A 17,456-nucleotide genomic window follows, 5' to 3' on the forward strand; every position below is an offset into this window, starting at 1 on the left:
AATGATCCTACCCTTGAATCTCCATAGCCCATCTTGATCCTCTGACACTCTCCACTGTTTTCCTTGCTCAATAGCTGGCAACACCTTCGGTAACACGTCATCGTTTTGATGAGCCTTCAGGAGTTCGGATTTAAAATCGCTTGAGATTTGCAATTGACTCAAACACAAGGTTCTAGACACTTCTTGAACACCGATCTTTAAACTCTCGAATGCCTTGAGACTCCTCTTCTCAAAGCATCATCCAAGCAGCATACAACGATTTTTGACTTAGTGCATCCGCCACAACATTCGCTTTTCCCGGATGGTAATTCAACCCAAAGTCAGTCTTTCAGTAACTCCATCTACCTCCTCTGCCGGATATTAAGCTCTTTCTGATCAAAGAGGTATTTCAAGCTCTTATGATTAGAGAAAACTCGGAACTTAACTCCATAGAGGTAATGCCTCCACACCTTTAGCGCAAACACAACCGCAGCAAGTTCCAGGTCGTGCGTCGGGTAATTAACTTCGTGAGGTCTCAATTGTCGTGAGGCATAAGCCACCACATTCTGATGCTGCATTAGCATGCACCCCAGACCCTTTAGTGAGGCATCACAATACACCTCAAATGGTTTGTTCAGCTCGGGTAACACCAACACAAGCGCGGTAGTCAACTTTTATTTCAACGCTTGAAAGCTCTCCGCACACTCAGAAGTCCACACAAATGGCGCGTCCTTGTGGGTTAACTTTTTCAATGGTAAAGTCATTTGCGAAAAGCCTTTTGATGAATCTCTGATAGTAGCCAGCTAAACCCAGAAAACTCCTTATCTCGGTAACTGAGGTCGATCGCCCCTTGGTGCACGAAATTGTGATGTCCAGGCTCGAACAATCCCTGGCAACGTGAGCAACTTGGTACGCGTAATCGTGATTACACTTTAATTATGTAAAATTCATGGCTCTTTCTTTCCCTGGAAATGGCGCCAAGAACATGGTGCCAATACCATGGTTCACAACTTCGATACAACTAACCAGCAAGTGCACTGGGTCGTCCAAGTAATACCTTACGTGAGTAAGGGTCGAATCCGACGGAGATTGTTGGTATGAAGCAAGCTATGGTCACCTTGCAAATCTCAGTTAGGCAGATATAAATTGATAATGGTGTTTTCGAATAATAAATAATAGAATAGGGATAGAGGTACTTATGTAAATCATTGGTAGGAATTTCAGATAAGCGAATTGAGATGCTTTTCGTTCCTCTGAACCTCTGCTTTCCTGCTATCTTCATCCAATCAGTCTTACTCCTTTCCATGGCTGGCTTTATGTGATACATCACCACTGTCAATGGCTACTTTCGATCATCTCTCGGGAAAATGATCCAATGCCCTGTCACGGCACGGCTAATCGTCTGGAGGCATCACCCTTGCCAATGGCTTCATCTTATCCTCTCAGTGAATAATATGCTCACGCACCCTGTCACGGCACGGCTATTCATCTGTCGGTTCTCGATCATGCTAGAATAGGATTTACTATCCTTTTGCGTCTGTCACTAACGCCCTGCAATCGCGAGTTAGGAGCTCGTCACAGTCATTCAATCATTGAATCCTACTCGGAATACCACGGACAAGGTTTAGACTTTCCGGATTCTCTTGAATGCCGCCATCATTCTAGCTTACGCCATGAAGATTCTAGTTAGGAGATCTAAGAGATATTCATTCTAGCTTATTTCATGTAGAACGGAAGTGTTTGTCAGGCACGTGTTCATAGGGGAGAATGGTGATGAGCGTCACACATAATCATCACCTTCATCACGTTCTTGGGTGCGAATGGATATCTTAGAAGTGAAATAAGATGAATTGAATAGAAAATAGAAGTACTTTGCATTAATCTTTGAGGAACAGCAGAGCTCCACACCTTAATCTATGGAGTGTAGAAACTCTACCGTTGAAAATACATAAGTGAAAGGTCCAGGCATGGCCGAGAGGGCTAGCCCCCTAAAACGTGATCAAAGGATCATAAGGTAATCCAAAGATACCTAATACAATAGTAAAAGGTCCTATTTATAATAAACTAGCTACTAGGGTTTACATGAGTAAGTAATTGATGCATAAATCCACTTCCTGGGCCCACTTGGTGTGTGTTTGGGCTGAGCTTGAGTGTTGCACGTGCAGAGGCCATTTGTAGAGTTGAACGCCAGCTTTTGTGCCAGTTTGGGAGTTCAACTCTGGTTTTGGCTCCTTTTCTGGTGCTGGACGCCAGATTTGGGTAGAAAGCTGGCGTTGAACGCCAGTTTACATCGTCTATTCTTGGCCAAAGTATGGACTATTATATATTGCTGGAAAGCCCTGGATGTCTATTTTCCAACGCAATTGGAAGCGCGCCATTTCGATTTCTGTATCTCCAGAAAATCCACTTTGAGTGCAGGGAGGTCAGAATCCAACAGCATCAGCAGTCCTTCTTCAACCTCTGAATCTGATTTCTGCTCAAGTCCCTCAATTTCAGCCAGAAAATACCTGAAATCACAGAAAAACACACAAACTCATAGTAAAGGCCAGAAATGTGAATTTAACATAAAAACTAATGAAAACATCCCTAAAAGTAACTAGATCCTACTAAAAATATACTAAAAACAATGCCAAAAAGCGTATAAATTATCCGCTCATCACAACACCAAACTTAAATTGTTGCTTATCCCCAAGCAACTGAAAATCAAATAGGATAAAAAGAAGAGAATATACTATAAATTCCAAACTATCAATGAAACATAGCTTCAATCATATGAGCGGGACTTATAGCTTTTTGCCTCTTGAATAGTTTTGGCATCTCACTTTATCCATTGAGGTTCAGAATGATTGGCATCTATAGGAACTTCAGATTTCGAATAGTGTTATTGACTCTCCTAGTTCAGTATGATGATTCTTGAACACAGCTTCTTTATGAGTCTTGGCCGTGGCCCTAAGCACTTTGTTTTCCAGTATTACCACCGGATACATAAATGCCACAGACACATAATTGGGTGAACCTTTTCAGATTGTGACTCAGCTTTGCTAAAGTCCCCAATTAGAGGTGTCCAGGGTTCTTAAGCACACTCTTTTTTTGCTTTGGACCTTGACTTTAACCGCTCAGTCTCAAGTTTTCACTTGATACCTACACGCCACAAGCACATGGTTAGGGACAGCTTGGTTTAGCCGCTTAGACTAGGATTCTATTCCTTTAGGCCCTCCTATCTACTGATGCTCAAAGCCTTGGGATCCTTTTTATTTGCCCTTGCCTTTTGGTTTTAAGGGTTATTGGCTTTTTGCTCTTGCCTCTTGGTTTTAAGAGCTTTTGGCTTTTTCTGCTTGCTTTTTCTTTTTCTTTCTATTTTTTTTTTGCCTAATTTTTTTTTTCTGCAAGCTTTGTTCTTTGCTGCTTTTTCTTGCTTCAAGAATCATTTTTATGATTTTTCAGATTATCAAATAACATGTCTCCTAGTCATCATTCTTTCAAGAGCCAACATATTTAACATTCTTAAACAACAACTTCAAAAGACATATGCACTGTTCAAGCATACATTCAGAAAACAAGAAGCATTGTCACCACATCAATATAATTAAACTAAGTTCAAGGATAAATTTGAAACTTATGTTCTTCTTGTTCTTTTGAATTAAAACAGTTTTTATTTAAGAGAGGTGATGGATTCATAGGACATTCATAACTTTAAGACATAGTTACTACTACTAATGATCATGTAATGAAGACACAAACATAGATAAGCACATAACATAGAAAACGAAAAACAGAGAAAGCAAGAACAAGGAATGAATCCACCTTAGTGATGGTGGCGTTTCCTTCTTGAGGCACCAATGATGTCCTTGAGCTCTTCTATGTCTCTTCCTTGTCTTTGTTGCTCCTCCCTCATTGCTTTTTGATCTTCTCTTATTTCATGAAGCATGATGGAGTGCTCTTGATGTTCCACCCTTAGTTGTCCCATATTGGAACTCAATTCTCCTAGGGAGGTGTTGATTTGCTCCCAATAGTTTTGTGGAGGAAAGTGCATTTGAGGCATCTCCGGGATCTCATGGTGATGAGCTTCATACGCCTCTTGAGCTCCATGAATGAGCTCTCTTGCTTGCTCCATCTTTTTCTTAGTGATGGGCTTGTCCTCTTTAATGAGGATATCTCCCTCTATGTCAATCCCAGTCGAATTGCATAGGTGGCAAATGAGGTGAGGAAAGGCTAACCTTGCCATGGTGGAGGACTTGTCAGCCACCTTGTAGAGTTCTTGAGGTATAATCTCATGAACTTCCACCTCTTCTCCAATCATGATGCTGTGGATCATGATGGCCCGGTCTATAGTAACTTCAGACCGGTTGCTAGTGGGAATGATTGAGCATTGAATGAACTCCAACCATCCTCTAGCTACAGGCTTGAGGTCCAATCTTCTTAGTTGAACCGGCTTGCCTTTGGAGTCAACCTTCCATTGAGCTCCTTCTACACATATGTCCATAAGGACTTGGTCCAACCTTTGATCAAAGTTGACTCTCCTTGTGTAGGGGTGTGCGTTCTCTTCCATGTTTGGCAAGTTGAACGCCAACCTCACATTTTCCGGACTAAAATCCAAGTATTTCCCCCGAACCATTGTAACATAGTTCTTTGGATCCGGGTTCTTACTTTGATCATGGTTCTTGGTGATCCATGCATTGGCATAGAACTCTTGAACCATTAGGATGCTGACTTGTTGGATGGGATTTGTTAGAACTTCCCACCCTCTTCTTTGAATTTCATGTCGGATCTCCGGATACTCATTTCTTTTGAGTTTGAAAGGGACCTCAGGGATCACCTTCTTCTTGGCCACAACATCATAGAAGTGGTCTTGATGGGCTTTGGAGATGAACCTTTCCATCTCCCATGACTCGGATGTAGAAGCTTTTGTCTTCCCTTTCCCTCTTCTAGAGGATTCTCCGGTCTTAGATGCCATCAATGGTAATGGAAAAACAAAAAAGCTATGCTTTTACCACACCAAACTTAGAATATTGCTCGCCCTCGAGCAATAAACAAAAGAATATAAGAAGAAGAAGAAGAAATATGGAGAGGGAGATGGAGATGTGGTTTCGGCCAAGAAGGGTGTAGAAGGGTGTGTTTGTGTGAATTTGATGAAGAATGGAGGGCTTTATATAGGGAAGGGAGGGGGGTTTAAGGTTCGGCCATATGGGTGGATTTGGATGGGAAATTGGTTTTGAATTTTGAAGGTAGGTGGAGTTTGTGAGGTAGGTTTATGGGGAAGAGTGGATGGATGTGAGTGGTGAAGAGGTGATGGGGAAGAGAGTTTGAGGTGATTGGTGAAGGGTTTTTGGGGAAGAGTGTTTATGGGGTTGTGTGAAAGAGAGTGGTGAGAAGAAGTGAGTGGAGGTAGGTGGGGATCCTGTGGGGTCCACAGATCCTGAGTTTCAAGGAATTACATCCCTGCACCATTAGGCATGTAAAAATGCCCTTGTACACAACTCTGGGCGTTCAGTGCCAGGTTGGTGGCCATTTTGGGCGTTCAGCGCCCATTTGTGTGCCATTTCTGGCGTTGAACGCCAGAACCATGCCTGTTCTGGCGTTCAGCGCCCAGAAGCTGCCCATTTTGGGTGTTCAGCGCCAGCACCATGCTCTGTTCTGGCACTGAACGCCAGACAGATGCTCCTCCAGGGTGTGATTTTTCTTCTGCTGTTTTTGATTCCGTTTTCAATTTTTATATTTATTTTGTGACTTCACATGATCGTGAACCTACAAAGACATATAACTAAGAAAAATATAGTTAGATAAATAAAAATTGGGTTGCCTCCCAACAAGCGCTTCTTTAATGTCAATAGCTTGACAGTGGGCTCTCATGGAGCCTCACAGATGTGCAGAGTTTTGTTGAGACTCTCCAACACCAAACTTAGAGTTTGGATATGGGAGTTCAACACCAAACTTAGAGTTTGACTGTGGGGGCTCTGGTTGACTCTGCTTTGAGAGAAGCTTTTTCTGCTTCCTCTCCATGGTTGCAGAGGGAGATCCTTGAGTTTTAAACACAAGGGAGTCCTCATTCCATTGAAGGACTATTTCACCTCTGTCAACATCAATCACAGCTCTTGCTGTGGCCAGGAAAGGTCTTCCTAGGATGATGGATTCATCCTCTTCCTTTCCAGTATCCAGGACTATGAAATCAGCAGGGATGTAAAGGCCTTCAACCTTTACTAACACGTCCTCTACTTGTCCATAAGCCTGTTTTCTTGAATTGTCTGCCATTTCTAATGAGATTTTAGCAGCTTGCACTCCATAGATTCCCAGTTTCTCTATTACAGAGAGGGGCATGAGGTTTATTCCTGAACCAAGGTCATACAGAGCCTTAAAGATCATGGTGCCTATGGTACAGGGTATTATGAACTTTCCAGGATCCTGTCTCTTCTGAGGCAATGTCAGTTGATCCAGATCACTTAGTTCATTGATGAACAAGGGAGGTTCAACTTCCCAAGTATCAATGCCAAATAATTTGGCATTCAGCTTCATGATTGCACCAAGAAACTTGGCAGTTTGCTCTTCAGTAACATCCTCATTCTCTTCAGAAGAGGAATACTCATCAGAGCTCATGAAGGGCATAAGGAGGTTCAATGGAATCTCTATGGTCTCTAGATGAGCCTCAGAGTCCTTTGGTTCCTCAGAGGGAAGCTCCTTATTGACCACTGGACGTCCCAGGAGGTCTTCCTCCTTGGGATTCACGTCCTCCTCTCCCTCATTGGGTTCGGCCATGGTGCTTATGTCAATGGCCTTGCACTCTCCTTTTGGATTCTCTTCTGTATTGCTTGGGAGAGTACTAGGAGGGATTTCAGTGATCCTCTTACTCAGCTGGCCCACTTGTGCTTCCAAATTTCTAATGGAAGACCTTGTTTCATTCATGAAACTTACAGTGGCCTTGGATAGATCAGAGACTAAGTTTGCTAAATTCGAAGTATTTTGTTCAGAGTTCTCTGTCTGTTGCTGAGTGGATGATGGAAAAGGTTTATTATTGTTAAACCTGTTTCTTCCACCATTATTAAAGCCTTGTTGAGGCTTTTGATCCTTCCATGAGAAATTTGGATGATTTCTCCATGATGAGTTATAGGTGTTTCCATAAGGTTCACCTAAGTAATTCACCTCTGCTATTGCAGGGTTTTCAGGATCATAAGCTTCTTCTTCAGAAGATGCCTCTTGAGTACTGTTGGATGCAGCTTGCATTCCATGCAGACTCTGAGAGATCATATTGACTTGCTGAGTCAATATTTTATTCTGAGCCAATATGGCATTCAGAGTATCAACTTCAAGAACTCCCTTCTTCATAGGCGTCCCATTACTCACAGGATTCCTTTCAGAAGTGTACATGAACTGGTTATTAGCAACCATGTCAATGAGTTCTTGAGCTTCTGCAGGCATTTTCTTTAGGTGAATGGATCCACCTGCAGAGGTATCCAATGACATCTTTGATAACTCAAATAAACCATCATAGAATATATCCAGGATGGTCCATTCTGAAAGCATGTCAGAAGGACACTTTTTGGTCAACTGTTTGTATCTTTCCCAAGCTTCATAGAGGGATTCACCTTCTTTCTGTCTGAAGGTTTGAACATCAGCTCTAATCTTACTAAGCTTTTGAGGAGGAAAGAACTTGGCTAAGAAAGCCTTGACCAGCTTATCCCATGAGTTCAGGCTATCCTTAGGTTGAGAATCCAACCAGAGTCTAGCTCTGTCTCTTACAGCAAAAGGGAAAAGCATGAGCCTGTAGACTTCAGGATCTACTCCATTAGTCTTTACAGTATCACATATCTGCAAGAATTCAGTTAAGAACTGAAAAGGATCTTCAGATGGAAGTCCATGAAACTTGCAGTTCTGCTGCATCAGAGAAACTAATTGAGGTTTCAGCTCAAAATTGTTTGCTCCAATGGCAGGAATGGAGATGCTTCTTCCATGTAAATTGGAATTTGGTGCAGTAAAGTCACCAAGCATTCTCCTTGCATTGTTGTTGGGTTCGGCTGCCATTTCCTTTACTTGTTCGAAATTTTCAATCAAGTTGTCTCTGGATTGTTGTAAATTAGCTTCTCTTAGTTTCCTTTTCAAATTCCTTTCAGGTTCTGGATCAGCTTCAACAAGAATGCCTTTTTCTCTGTCCCTGCTCATAAGAAAGAGAAGAGAACAAGAAAAGAAGAGGAATCCTCTATGTCACAGTAAAGAGGTTCCTTATTGTTAGTAGAAGAAAAGAAGAAGAAATTCGAACACAGATAGAAGAGGGGGTTCGAATTTGGTTATGATGTGAGGAAGAGATGTTAGTTAATGAATGAATAAATAGAATAAGATGAGAGAGAAGGAGGGAATTTTCGAAAATAATTTTTGAAAAAGAGTTAGTGATTTTTTGAAAATGGTTTTTGAAAAAATGTTAGTAATTTTCGAAAATTCAAATAAAATAAAATGATTAGTTAATTAAAAAGAAATTTTGAAAAAGAGGGGAGATATTTTCGAAAATTAGAGAGAGAGAGTTAGTTAGGTAGTTTTGAAAAAGATAAGAAACAAACAAAAAGTTAGTTAGTTAGTTGAAATAAATTTTGAAAAGATAAGAAGTTAGGAGGTTGGAAAAGATATTTTGAAATCATATTTTTGAAAAAGATAAGATAAGAAGATATTTTTGAAAAGATATGATAGTAATTAGTTTTGAAAAAGATTTGATTTTTAAAATCACAATTAATGACTTGATTCACAAGAAATCACAAGATATGATTCTAGAATTTAAAGTTTGAATCTTTCTTAACAAGCAAGTAACAAACTTCAAATTTTTGAATCAAAACATTAATTGTTATTGTTATTTTTGAAAATTATGATATAAAACTAAGAAAAAGATTTTTGAAAAATATTTTTGAAATTTTCGAAAATAACAAAGAAAAAATATGAAAAAGATTTGATTTTTGAAAAAGATTTTGAAAAAGATAGGATTTTTAAAATGAAATTTGATTTGACTCATGAAAACAACTAGATTTTAAAATTTTTTGAAAAAGTCAAATCAAAATTTCGAAATTTTAAGAGAGAAAAAGGGAAAGATATTTTTTTTTATTTTTGAATTTTTATGATGAGAGAGAAAAACAAGAAAAATATGCAATGCATGAAATTTTTAGATCAAAACAATGAGTGCATGCAAGAATGCTATGAATGTCAAGATGAACACCAAGAACACTTTGAATGTCAAGATGAACACCAAGAACATATTTTTGAAAAATTTTTGATGCAAAGAAAACATGTAAGACACCAAACTTAGAAATCTTTCATGTTTAGACTCTAAGAAACGAAAAATGCACATGTAAAACAAGAAAAGACACAAAACATGAAAACATCAAGATCAAACAAGAAGACTTACCAAGAACAACTTGAAGATCATGAAGAACACTATGAATGCATGATATTTTCGAAAAATGCAAGATGCATATGCAAGTGACACCAAACTTATGATATAACTCAAGACTCAAACAAGAAACAGAAAAATATTTTTGATTTTTATGATTTTCTAATTTTTTTTTGTATTTTTTTTTTCGAAAATTAATTGAAAAAGAAAAAATAAGGATTCCAAAATTTTTAACATGAATTCCAGGAATCTTGCATTCTTAGTCTAAAGCTTCAGTCCAGGAATTAGACATGGCTCACTAGCCAGCCAAGCTTTCAATGAAAGCTCCAGTCCAAAACATTAGACATGGCCAATGGCCAGCCAAGCTTCAGCATTTAACACCAGAGTATATTGCTCTTGATAACAAATTGCAAGCCTCAGTCCAAATAAATTTAGACATGGCTTTACAGCCAGCCAGGCTTTACATGCTTCATGAAACACTAGAATTCATTCTTAAAAATTCTGAAGAAAAATATATTTTTGAAAACATTTTTTTTTTCGAAAACAGGTGAGAAAATTTTGAAATATTTTTGAAAAATTTTTGAAAAGAAAACAAAAAGAAAATTACCTAATCTGAGCAACAGGATGAACCGTCAGTTGTCCAAACTCAAACAATCCCCGGCAACGGCGCCAAAAACTTGGTGCACGAAATTGTGATGTCCAGGCTCGAACAATCCCTGGCAACGTGAGCAACTTGGTACGCGTAATCGTGATTACACTTTAATTATGTAAATTTCATGGCTCTTTCTTTCCCTGGCAATGGCGCCAAGAACATGGTGCCAATACCATGGTTCACAACTTCGATACAACTAACCAGCAAGTGCACTGGGTCGTTCAAGTAATACCTTACGTGAGTAAGGGTCGAATCCCACGTAGATTGTTGGTATGAAGCAAGCTATGGTCACCTTTCAAATCTCAGTTAGGCAGATATAAATTGATAATGGTGTTTTCGAATAATAAATAATAGAATAGGGATAGAGGTACTTATGTAAATCATTGGTAGGAATTTCAGATAAGCGAATGGAGATGCTTTTCGTTCCTCTGAACCTCTGCTTTCCTGCTATCTTCATCCAATCAGTCTTACTCCTTTCCATGGCTGGCTTTATGTGATACATCACCACTGTCAATGGCTACTTTCGGTCATCTCTCGGGAAAATGATCCAATGCCCTGTCACGGCACGGCTAATCGTCTGGAGGCATCACCCTTGCCAATGACTTCATCTTATCCTCTCAGTGAATAATATGCTCACGCACCCTGTCACGACACGGCTATTCATCTGTCGGTTCTCGATCATGCTGGAATAGGATTTACTATCCTTTTGCGTCTGTCACTAACGCCCTGCAATCGCGAGTTAGGAGCTCGTCACAGTCATTCAATCATTGAATCCTACTCGGAATACCACGGACAAGGTTTAGACTTTCCGGATTCTCTTGAATGCCGCCATCATTCTAGCTTACGCCACGAAGATTCTGGTTAGGAGATCTAAGAGATATTCATTCTAGCTTATTTCATGTAGAACGGAAGTGTTTGTCAGGCACGTGTTCATAGGGGAGAATGGTGATGAGCGTCACACATAATCATCACCTTCATCACGTTCTTGGGTGCGAATGGATATCTTAAAAGCGAAATAAGATGAATTGAATAGAAAACAGAAGTACTTTGCATTAATCTTTGAGGAACAGCAGAGCTCCACACCTTAATCTATGGAGTGTAGAAACTCTACCGTTGAAAATACATAAGTGAAAGGTCCAGGCATGGCCGAGAGGGCCAGCCCCCTAAAACGTGATCAAAGGATCATAAGGTAATCCAAAGATACCTAATACAATAGTAAAAGGTCCTATTTATAATAAACTAGCTACTAGGGTTTACATGAGTAAGTAATTGATGCATAAATCCACTTCCTGGGCCCACTTGGTGTGTGTTTGGGCTGAGCTTGAGTGTTGCACGTGCAGAGGCCATTTGTGGAGTTGAACGCCAGCTTTTGTGCCAGTTTGGGCGTTCAACTCTGGTTTTGGCTCCTTTTCTGGCGCTGGACGCCAGATTTGGGTAGAAAGCTGGCGTTGAACGCCAGTTTACGTCGTCTATTCTTAGCCAAAGTATGGACTATTATATATTGCTGGAAAGCCCTGGATGTCTACTTTCCAACGCAATTGAAAGCGCGCCATTTTGAGTTCTGTAGCTCCAGAAAATCTACTTTGAGTGCAGGGAGGTCAGAATCCAACAACATCAGCAGTCCTTCTTCAACCTCTGAATCTGATTTCTGCTCAAGTCCCTCAATTTCAGCCAGAAAATACCTGAAATCACAGAAAAACACACAAACTCATAGTAAAGTCCAGAAATGTGAATTTAACATAAAAACTAATGAAAACATCCCTAAAAGTAACTAGATCTTACTAAAAATATACTAAAAACAATGCCAAAAAGCATATAAATTATCCGCTCATCACCCCTACTCCATCACGGCTTCCACCTTGGAAGGATCTACAACTAACCTGGAACACTTAAAATTTCCCTTTTTTCTCAATTTTCAATATCTCAAAGCTTCCAAAATCATATTTCCAAGCACAAAACTCCTTTCCAAGCTTTCCAAGATATCAATCAAGCTTCAATATGCACATACACACTTCCTAAACCACAATTATCATACCCAAACATAATAACTCAATACCCAATACCTTAAATTCTGAATTTCACTAGGGTTTGAGATCTCTTACCTTACCCAAAGATCAAGGAGGCAAGAATAAGCGTTCCCTTCAAGTTAATTGGATCCTATAACACAAAATAGCTCACAATTTCAACATTTTTGCCTAAGAAACTCGAAATCAAGGGCTGGAAATACATGAGTAAAAACGTGCCTTACCTCTTGTACAACCTTATGAATTTTGTAGAGCTCAATGCCGCAGTCGCGTGGCCGCAAACGATGCGTCAATCGAAACTCTGGATCAAAAGTTATGATAAATGGAAGTTGAAAGTGAATTGGAACAAGGGTTTCATGTTTCCCCCTTTTTTCCTTTCTAATTTCAGCGTGTATGTTTGTTTGAGGGAGAGAGAGAGTGTGCTGAACTCTCTTATTTGAGTGATGCTTGGCTGGACCTTGGGCCCAACATGGGTCCGGTTGGCCCCGTTTGGCCCGTTTGGCCCAATCTTGGGCCGATTTATTTAAAATTGATGTCAAAATTTTCGTTTTAATTTTTTCTATCATATTAAACCATAAAAATCTCATTTCTCACTTTCTAGAATATATGTTAATTTATGGGTTAATTAGTCATTAATTAACTGGGTTTTACACAATGCGACGTAAGGAGTCCACGCAGTCCTTAAACGCTGTTGGTCGTGGTCGACGTTGGTGGAGGGGGGGAGAGAGGGGGGAAGGTTAGAGAGAGTAGTTCAAAAATGAGGGGAGGGAGGATTCGCGATTCGAATTTAGGACAAGATTACCGTCGGATTTATCAGCGGATAAATCCGAGGGTAACACTTTGCAAATGACCAAAACGCAACGTTGCACCAATTCAGATTACCGGCGGATTTATCCCCCAGTAAATCTGATGGTAATGATCACGTCGATTTTTTTTGTTTTTTTCCAATTATTACCACGAATTTTCCATTGAAAAATCAAATTTGATGGTAATTTTTTTACCCGACAAATTTATTGTCAAATCTGCCACTAATGTCCAACGATAAATTCGATGGTATTTGCCATTTTTTTATAATGTTAAAAATTATTTTATTTATTTTAAATTCTAGCCATAAATCATAAATTATAAACATAAACACTAAAATTGGCTAATATTGAGTTTTTTTATTTTACATATTGGGGACGAGTTGGTGTATAACAACGTTATGGGCGTCCATGGTGCTTCACGCAGATGTGACGGCTGCGATGAAGAAATCGGACGGACCGATTTGTTCAAGGTAATCGGATGGTCCGTTTTCGGGGCTGGGAGGGTAAACAAATTGGACCGTCCGATTTGTGCCCCCAGCCAGGTGTCACGTATGCAAGTGTCCCCCACCAGAAAGTAGCAACACTTTGGTGATTTCCCTCGCCCCCCTCCCCATTCTCTTTCACTTTCAGCAACCAAACTCTCTTCTCCTCCCACCCCACAAGCTTCTTCCATGGCCCTCCATTCATAAAGCTTTAAGGAAAAAAAAATTGGACCACTCCTTGACAATGCCCAGAAGAAAAAGAAGAGTAAAAGATGTTAATCGTCCGGAGCTCCACATTGCTAATTATCTTGATCATCCTAACTATGTAAGTTTTTATTTTATTTTAAAAAAATTTATTTTAATTAGAATAATAGTTATTATTATGTTAGAGATTAGTAATTTATTATGATGATAATGTTAAAAATTAGTGTAATAATAGTGTTTGAATATTTTAATCTGATTAAAATAATTTTAGAGATTAGTAGTAATGTTAGATTATAATGCAGAAATTAGGGGATTAATGTAATAATATTATTTAGAAGGAAGAATTATAATACATTATGATAATATAATAAATTAATTATTGTTATTAGTAAGATAATTAAAATAATGATAATAATAATAATACTGTTATTGAAAATGGAGGTATGATAAATAAATAAAAGAATCAATGTTAATTAATTATTATTACCGAATTTATTGGAATAATAATAATAATAATAATAATAATAATAATAATAATAATAATAATAATAATAATAATAATAATAATAACTGATACTGATGGTCCAGTTGGTTTAATTATTTTTATTAGAATACGGTACTAATAGATAGATCAACGTGTTATAATGATAGTAAATCATTTAAGTAGTATTAATTGTTAGTAATAAATAATTTTTTTGTATTAATAATATTTATTTATGATGATTAAGCATTCGTAGGATAGTAAAATAAATATTATGATTTAAAAATTATTAAATTAACTATTTTTGTTATAAGTATAACATAAATATTTAACAAATGTTTAATGATTGATTTATTGTTGTATGTATGTTGTTAGAATATAATTGAATAGTTACTTTAGTATTAGTATATAATATAATAGTTATTTATTTAATAGTTATTTTTATTGGTTGTGGTTGTGGATACGTTTTACTGGTTATTTGGTAATGAAAGTTTGAGTTGATAAATTTAATTTGTTAATTATTTAATATTATGTTTGTGTTTAGGGTTCTCGAATGTTGCAATATGACCACTACATGCCACCGGATCAGTACAATCCAATAGTGGAGGGGTATTTACGGGACACAGGCTTTTATCATGTTTCACAGATTAGAGTTGTCCAATGTCAGTCGGCATTTGTTAATGCTCTGGTCGAGAGATGGCACCCTGAGACCCACACGTTTCACTTTCCGGTTGGTGAGTGTGCCGTGACACTGGAGGATGTGGCGTTAATTCTTGGTCTTCCGACAAATAGTTTGCCAGTTATGGGACCGACACTGAGCAATTATGAGGCTTTAGAGACTGAATGCTTGGACCAGTTTGGTGTTGCACCTATGAAGGCAGACTGCAGGGGAAGTTCCATCAAGTTGGTTTGGTTTCGAGCATTGAAAGATCGATTAGTGTTGGTTGATGATATCCAGATTCAGAGGTACGTGAAGTGCCACATAATGTTATTGTTTTGGACCGTTATGTTTGGAGATAAGTCTGCATCAGGGGTGCACTGGAGGTTTCTTCCGTTACTCCGTAACTTTGTTGGGATCATACAGTTCAGCTGGGGATCGGCCTGCCTGGCACACCTGTATAGATCATTGTGTAGAGCAACTCGGGTCGACTGTAAGGAGATTGATGGTCCGCTGACACTGTTGCTTGCATGGGCTTGGACCCGTCTACCATTCATTGCGCCGATTCCAAGCAATCCTCGAATCTTTCCGATTGCAAATAGGTAAGTTTAATTACTAAACGCTTTTAAATAGTATATTTTAAATTGTATCCATAAATGTAAGTTAGCGACTCGCTTGATGTCAGATGGCATAACTGAGAACGTCAAAATCGGCCTTACAAATTTCGTACCCTTGAGAACTATAGGAGTGATCTGGATGTTCTGCAAGAAGGACATGTTTGTTGTAATAAACAAGTAGTTCTTTTTGTTTAGCCGTGTTATTATTCTGTGTGTAATCCTCGGTTACTTGCATAATGTGTGCAGTTTGTTTGGGAGCCTTATGCAATTGGAAGGATCGATCCGGACGTGATTCCTCCTGACATCCGTCAGCATTCTGCTATTTGGAGTGCCACAGTTCCACTTATATCTTTTGAATGTATTGAGTGGCATGCATCTGATAGACTGAGGAGGCAATTTGGCTTGACTCAGGGCGTTCCTAATCAGGAGCGAGACCTAGGTGAAGCACACGACGAAGTTCTGACAGGTCCGAAGAATCAAGATTGGTCTGAAACCCACTCATTCTGGGTTATGCATTGGATGAACCGATATAGTCATGTTCTTATCGATGACACGGTGCCCTCACAGCATCAGGCAGATATCTACTTGCATTTGTACCGAGGTACATTTGGTGACCACTTGCATCTGTCACAGATTGAACTGCAAGAGAATCAGCCCGGTGATCCTATGCATAATCAGGAGAACCAAGAAGTACAATCACCGCCACCACCATCGTCACCGCAACCACCGCCGCCCCCCTCACAAACACAGGCACAACAAGAGCCTGAGCAGTTCACTCCATACATTCCTGACACGCATTCTGCGGATTACTTGACTCCACCAGTATATCAGCAGTACTGGAGTGTCCCGCACCAAGAATCAGGTGAACAGGGTTCTTTTAGCCAGCTACTTGGGTTCATGGCTCCTGTGCCAGGTTACTCATATCCAGCTTACAGAGACATTCCCACCGACCAGATGGCCTAACCGAGTGGGATTGCTCCAGGTAGATTGTCATTGGATACGAGACCTCGACAGCTCACTTCCTCTGGTACTTCCGGAGGTAGAGTTTCTGTTGACTCTAGTATGAGTGATGATGCCAGGAGGGGTATCATACAGAGCGGAATTGATCGTCGTGTTCCAATGAATCTTATTCTAGAGAGTTACCAGCCAGTTGATGAGGACAATGATGACTTTCTGGTTGACCATCCAGATGGGGATGATGTTGCGGATGAGGATGACGATGAGGATGACGATGAGGACGACGATGAGGATGAGGCAGATGGTGAGGATGATGATGATGGGGGTGATGGTTCGGATGATGGTTCAGCGCCTACTGCAGGTAAAACGATTTGTTGGTCATTGATTATTTGGATTGATTGTTGATTATTGAATTAGTTGTTTGTTGAATTAGTTGGTTATTGATTATTTGAGTTGATTAGTTGATTTAATTAGTTGGTCATTGATTATTTGACTTGATTATTGATTATTCGAGTTGATTATTGAATTAGTTGTTTGTTAAATTAGTTGGTTATTGATTATTTGAGTTGATTAGTTGATTTGATTAGTTGGTTATCGAATGTTTTCATAGGTACAACCACTAGCGAAAAAGGAAAAGGATACAACCTTAGAGCTGACCCCCCTCGGCGGAGCGCTAGTCGGTATACCCCATCCGCTTCTAAAAATGTTGCAAAGAAATGCAAGAAATTAGTCAAAGATGTAAAATGGGCGATGAGAAAATGATGTTGGACTTACTTATGTATCTTGTCGTGAACTTATTTATATAGCATGTGTTGGACTTATTTATGTATCATGTCTTGGACTTATTTATGTAGCATGTTGGACTTATTTATGTAGAATGTGTTGGACTTATTCATGGAACTGGTTCAATTTTGTAGAATGTTTGAGATCTGGAAATGGTTGAGAACAGGTTTGAGAAATATTTGGATGGGACCCGAATAGGGTGGCAAAGTCTGAGTTTTAGAGGAGATGCTGCCGAAATTTTATAAAATTGAAAGTTTCGTTTGAAGTAAATATTTAAAAAGATTTGGTTTTAAACATGATATATTTTGAGATTGATTTATTTAAAAGAAGGAATTATGTCTTGAATTGGAATTGTTAATCACGTCATACAATAACATCACATACGAAAGTCATACAATATATAAAATATTCAAAGTCATACACTAAATGGAGTGACCGCTATGGCCGGAGCT

At 39.0% G+C, this 17,456-nt stretch overlaps 1 non-coding gene across 1 annotated transcript; it reads left to right on the forward strand.

The window, feature by feature from the left end:
- Window positions 1-7,489: 7,489 nt before the first annotated feature.
- LOC112774157 (small nucleolar RNA R71) lies at window positions 7,490-7,596 on the forward strand. The gene has a single exon (XR_003188658.1). It is a non-coding gene; the product is annotated as a small nucleolar RNA R71 (small nucleolar RNA).
- The last annotated feature ends 9,860 nt before the right edge of the window (window positions 7,597-17,456 follow it).

Source organism: Arachis hypogaea, chromosome 18, assembly GCF_003086295.3.
Source record: "Arachis hypogaea cultivar Tifrunner chromosome 18, arahy.Tifrunner.gnm2.J5K5, whole genome shotgun sequence".
In the NCBI taxonomy this organism is placed as follows: domain Eukaryota; kingdom Viridiplantae; phylum Streptophyta; class Magnoliopsida; order Fabales; family Fabaceae; genus Arachis; species Arachis hypogaea.